Source organism: Cryptomeria japonica, chromosome 7, assembly GCF_030272615.1.
Source record: "Cryptomeria japonica chromosome 7, Sugi_1.0, whole genome shotgun sequence".
Classification (NCBI taxonomy): domain Eukaryota; kingdom Viridiplantae; phylum Streptophyta; class Pinopsida; order Cupressales; family Cupressaceae; genus Cryptomeria; species Cryptomeria japonica.
This window is the reverse complement of record NC_081411.1, coordinates 837,495,394-837,502,109: the sequence shown is the minus strand read 5'-3', so window position 1 is coordinate 837,502,109 and position 6,716 is coordinate 837,495,394.

Below are 6,716 nucleotides of genomic sequence, written 5' to 3'. Positions count from 1 at the left end.
TTTCTGATGGAGTTTGCCAGGGGTGCATTCTTGGTAAGCATCCAGAGGAGAAGTATGATAAAGGTAAAGCTTGGAGAGCTACACAACTATTGGAGTTGGTGCATAGTGACTTGGCAGGACCATTTCCACAACCATCTTTCAGCAAGGCTAGATATGTCTTGACATTTATTGATGACTTTTCCAGATATACATCGGTTTACTTTCTCAAACAAAAGTCTGAAGTCTTTGAAAATTTTCTAGATTTCAAATCTTTTGCAGAGAAACAATCTAGGAAGTTCATCAAGATTCTACGTACAGATAATGGGGGTGAATATGTTAATAATCAGTTTGAATAGTTTTGTGCTTCAGAAGGTATCAACATGCAGCACACAGTTCCATACAGTCCTCAACAAAATGGTGTAGCAGAATGAAAAAATAGGTCCTTGAAGGAGATGGCTAATTGTATGATTCACTCCAAGTCTTTGGCACCTCAGTATTGGGCAGAGGCCATCAACTGTGTGTGTTACATCCAGAATCGAGTTCCTCATAGAGTTGTGAAGGGGGTAACTCCCTTTCAAGCTTGGACTGGTCGAAAACCCACAGTTAAACACTTTAGAGTGTTTGGTTCTCTTGCATGGGCCCACATTCCAGTTGAAAAACGCAAGGCTATGGATCCGCAGAGTAAGCCTTGCATATTTGTTGGATATCCAGATGATGTCAAAGGGTATAGGCTTCTCCATCCCACTACTCATGAGTTGTTCATTGAGAGGAGTGTTCGCTTTGAGGAGAGTTATTCTAGTTCTTCTCATACCACCTCTCCATCCACTATCACATTGGAGAAATTGCATTATGATGACAGTTCTTCAGAGGATCTTAATCCTCCTAATCTTGATGAGGAGTCTTCTTCCTCTACTTTAGATGGTGACAGTGATGATGAGGATTCACATTCCTCTCATAGTCATCATTCAGAGGTTGATGATTCTCCCCCAGACTCTCCAGCCTCAGTTCCTCTTTGGGCTCGACAAACATTTGAGTCAGCAGGAGATTGGCTTGGTGATCCATTAGATACTAGAAGAACAAGGTCACAATTTCAGCAAGCTCTACATCTCTTCATTGCTTCAGCTTCTGATCCACAATCCTTTCGAGAAGCTTCAAGTGTTCCTGAGTGGGATGCTACAATGCAAGAAGAGTTCAATTCCTTGGAAAGGAATCACACATGGGATTTAGTTCCTCTTCCTAAGGGAAGGAAACTTGTTCGATGCAAGTGGATCTATCAAACAAAATTTGCAGCGGATGGGTCGGTTGATAAGTATAAGGCTCGCTTGGTAGCAAAAGGTTTTTCCCAAGTTCTAGGGGTTGATTACTCTAAGACTTTTGCTCCAGTTGCTAAGATGAATTCCATCCGACTTGTTCTTGCTATAGCTGCAACCCATCATTGGAAAGTTCATCAGATGGATGTGAAGAGTGCATTTCTTCATGGTGACCTTCAGGAGGAAATCTACATGGAGCAACAACAGGGGTTTGTTCAGGATCCTTCACTTGTGTGTCAACTTCGAAAGTCTCTCTATGGCCTTAAATAGGCTCCTCGAGCTTGGTATGCCAAGATGGACTCATTTCTTCTGACAGTTGGTTTCACTCGGTGCCATTCTGATCTGAACATATACATTCTGCAACAGGATGAAACTCTCACATTTCTAGTTCTCTATGTTGATGACTTGTTACTCATAGGGAGTCACTCATCCACCATCAAAGCAGTGAAAATTGCTCTACATGATAGATTTTTGATGTCAGACTTGGGTCTTCTGCATTACTTCTTGGGAATTGAGATCACTCAATCATCTTCAGGAATCTTCCTTGGACAACCCAAGTATGCACTTGATATGCTCTCTAGATTTCACATGGCTGATTGTAAGCCTGCACCTACTCCATTTTTGTCAGGAGTCAAACTTGAGGCTAAGTGCTCTTCACCCTTGGTTGATGGCACTTTATATCGACAGCTTGTTGGAAGCCTCATTTATTTGACTCATACGAGACCCGACATTTCTTATGCTGTGGGCATGGTCTCTAGATTCATGCAGGAGCCACATGAGTTGCATTGGAAAGCAGCTAAGCGGATCCTCCACTACATTCAGGGTACTCACAATTATGGAATTCAGTATGTAGCAGGTGTGGATATTGACTTGGTAGGATATATGGATTCAGATTGGGTAGGTGATTCTCAAGATCGCAAGTCTACTTCTGGGTATTGCTTCTCACTTGGTTCTGGTCCAGTTTGTTGGTCGAGCAAGAAGTAGTCTGCAATTGCTCTTTCATCGATAGAGGCCGAGTATCGAGGGGCAGTCAATGCCACCACTGAGGCTATTTGGCTTCAAAATATTCTTACTGAGCTTGGTATTCCAGTTAGAAAGCCTACCATCATCTTTTGTGATAATCAGAGTGCTATACAGATCTCAAGAAATCTAGTTCATCATTAGAGGACGAAACACATTGAGATACATATGCACTATATTCGGGAGCTCATTTAGGAAGGCATCACTGATCTTAAGTATTGTTCTACATCGGAGCAAACTACGGACATCTTCACCAAACCTTTCACTGAAAGCAAGTTCCTTCATTTGCGATCTTTGCTTGGGATGCAAAAGGTGTCTACTTCAGGAGGGGCTTCTTAGTCCTTCATTCTTTCTCTCTCTATTTTGGGGGGGTCTATTCCTCTTATGGGGGGCTTCTTCTTTTGGGGGGGATATTTATGTACATGGGTACCTAAAATGGCCTCATTTGTCGGGACCCATCTTTTCACCCACCTAAGCTATGCTTAAGGGGGGGTGTTAGTGTAGGTTTTTTTTATTTTCCTTATGTTAGGGGGTATTTATTTTTCCTACACATATATTATTAAGCTTGCTTAGGTTATTAGGTGTGGTTAATATGAGGACACGTGGCATAATACATTAGCTACATGTGTAACTCTCCACCTCACATGGGTAGTTGAGTTACACACCCTCTTTTGGCTTGTTGTGCCACCTCTCATAACCACTATTTTGTCATTTCCTAAGTGGGTTATGGGGTAGTTGGGTTTCTCACCCTCTTTTGGCCTTATGTGCCACCTCTTATAACTCCTTTTTTGTTTTCATGTAAGGAGGTTATGCCACATGTTTTGGCATTTACCAAGTAGGTAAAAACCTCCCACCTTTTATGGGGTAGTAGGTAAAACCTCCCACTTTTTATGGAGGTGGGAGTTAATGCACCTCTTGGTTGTATATGCTATTATTCTTCTATATAATAAGCAATATACTCTCACCTTCACAAGAAAAGTGATAGCTCGGTGAGAGTCTTCTCTAAATTCTCTTCTTTATCTCTATTTTTTTCTCATATCAGATTTATCTTCATTCAGCTATTTTGATCTTCGATCATCCGTTGCTTGGAGTTGCATGTGATCTATGACCGACATCAGATCCTGGCTCAATTCTTGCTTCTCATAGAATTTAACAAGGATCTCTTGGCACAAGTTCTTTTACCTTTGTGGCCACATTAGTTGACAATGTCAGCTATTCAAGGAAGTCATTATAGATAGCCCTCTCCTGGTAATTAACCTTTCCTAAGAATTCTCTCTTAGGTGCCATCTTAAAAACTATGCAAATAATTTAACTATTACCCCCAACTATTCAATGACAAATCAAGGTCTTAATTTAAACACACTGTTAAGTGATTGCCAAACAAGAGTATAAGAGAACCTATTTTTTGCTCAAAGAAACATGCTCTGCAACTAAAGAAATTAGCTCTACAATTGAAGAAATTAGCTCTGCAACCACTCCTCTGCAACTATTCTTTAGAATGATACCTTTATTCAATTGATACGAGATCATATATGGTAGTCGGGCTCTTAACTGCAACATTGATACCGCATGCTTCGATCATCCCTTCAGAATTGAATTCATAGAAGAATTCAAAACTTTCGCTCCAATAGGTCACAACATGCCTGTGCATTTTCCTTTTCACTCTTTTGCCATTTCACAGAGCATAAAGTCTTAGCAATTTCTCTTAACGAAATCGTTCTAGCCATCTAATCAAATGGAACTTGATCAGTCTTTACACTATCTTAACATCTCTGCCTTTACATTGGGCCCTACTCCCTTTTCCCCATTTCGTGGGCTTTATCCCCCGAGCACTTTTCTTTCATGAAGCTACACCAAGCATTAGATGAGACTCTAACCACTTAGCCTTTAAACCTTACCGGGACCATCAACTTTTCCACTAACTATGCCTCATCCTAACAGCCAATGGTTTTTTTCTATTTTGCATAGCTTAACCCACTTTCAACTCTGGGCCACGAAACAACACGAAGCGTTGGATCAATCCTGAGTTGACCATCCTTTAAGCGAGACCTTTATTCTTGCATCTCTTACTCACTCTCCCACTGGTTACCAAATACCACATGGCACTCAGCCATTAGCCTTGGAAAACTCTTCGAGTTTAGTTCAGAGTCAGCCATGTGTCATATTTCCATTATAACCACCGGTTACACCTTGGCGCCCTCAATCCATTTTGAAACCACATGTCAATCTACATGTCACCATCTAACATTACACCAGGAAGAACCTTCTTTTCTCTTTCACCATTTCATGAAGCATATCCCTCGGTTAATTCATAGCCATGAAACAACACGAGCCCTTGGATCAAATCAGAGTTGATCCCCTTTTACCTTCACGCTTTATCTGTTCTTCGGGCCCCAAAAACCTTTCGTTGTTTCGTAGGTTTTAAAGCATGAGCATTTTACCTTCACAAATACATGCGGACCATTACATTACATCTGACTTACTTGATGCTTAACAACCTACTAAGATTCGGCAGATGTGGCCCCTCTGACTCAGCTCTATCCACCTGGTGTTTAGCCATTCCCAAACTGACATGTCAACCTTTTATTTGCTGAGAGAAAACATCAGATTCCAACTCATCCTTGCCACCTACATCTACTAGGTCATTTCTTATCCTGCAACATGAGTCATCCTCTCGGACCCACCTTTTAATCCTTAGATCTGACTTGCTGACTACTTTGACTTTCTGCCACATGTCCTTATCTAATTTGCCATCTCGACCAACTGGACTACCTGCTTGGAGCGCCATGTCATTTTGTTGTTTCACGAAAGCTATCTGTCAAGCATCTTTCTCTTGCAAAACTGTGCTAACCATTGGATCTTTCTTGAACTTGATCACCTTTTAATCATTTGAAAAGTCTCCACTGTTGGGTCTCGCCAAGCCTTTTCGCCATTTCATGAAAGGTATTTCACTTGCTAGTTTCGGCTATGAATCAATGCTAGCCATTAGATCTTGAGTGAGATGGAGTCTCGTTAAACCAGACCAAATGTGCACCATTTGAAGATGCTTTTTCCTTTTGCTATTTCACAAGTCTTAAAGCACTCACAACTTCGCCTAACGAAATGGCGAAAGTCATAGGTCCATTTGAGAGCTGCATGACACTTACTAGACCCAACAACATTAGAAAGAAGAAAGCACAAGGCATAGATTTTTAACAATTATTCAATGACCGCCTAGGCAAATGATGAAGGGGGGACACTTCACACGACCCCAAGACCCATTACTTAAGTGGATAAAGTAACGCAAGAATAGAAACCAGAGGTTTTTTGATCAAACATTTAGCGATTTTAAAAAATGAAACCCTAAACCCTTAAGACCTAACATAGACTTGAAGCAATTGATAGTGTGCCTGACTCAAAATTTCAAAAACTTAGCCAATTATGGGAAAAGAAAACCCATTTCTTAAATAGTGATAATAGAAGCCTTCATACACAAACATTGAATAAAATGAGTCTTGATAGATGGAGGAGCAGGTCTAAACATTTGTACATTGAGCACTATTAAACAATTGGGATATTCTGATAAAGTTGTGAATTCTACAAACAAAATTACCATCAAGGCATATGATGATGAAGAACGTTCATCCAAGGGCATAGTCACCCTACCTCTTAGAGTTGGGCTAGTCACAAAAGATGTGGTTTGTCATGTCCTAGACCTAGATCTCACATACAATATATTACTAGGACATCCTTGGATTTATGAAATGAGGGCAGTCCCATCTACATACCACCAATGCATTAAGTTTCCTCAAAATGGAGTTGAAATAATAGTTAATGGAGATCCTAATCCATTCATATACTGCAATAACTTGAGACCGAAAACTAAGACGATCATTCCCAATAATCGTGAAGCTATTCCTTCTTCTGCATACATTGATCCTGAATCATTAAAACCTTCGACATCAAAACAAGGTGAGCTTAAAGGCAAATTTCAAGACAAGGGCATGGGTGAATACACTTTGAATCAAACCATGTACTAACAACAAGTCATGAGTTCACCAAAATAATATGGAAGACCACATCCTAATAAGCAGGCATCTATCATTATACTCAAATGGGACCCTACTATCTTTCAAAGATGGGGTGAACTAGATGAGGAAGACCTATACAAAATGCTTTACAAAGACCCAAAAAATGATACACAAGATCACATCAGCATACCATGTGAAAAGTATGGCAAAGGGTTCAAGGTCCAACAAAAATTTGGGTATGATGGCAAAAGCCCTCTTGGCTTAAGAAAGGAAGGCATCATTGAACCTTTACAACCTGAATTGACATTCAAAAAGGAATGCTCGAAGGGACTTGGTTTCGTGACTTCCAAGGTCCACACTCAAAGGACAGAAGAAGCATTACAAATCAAAGCTACCA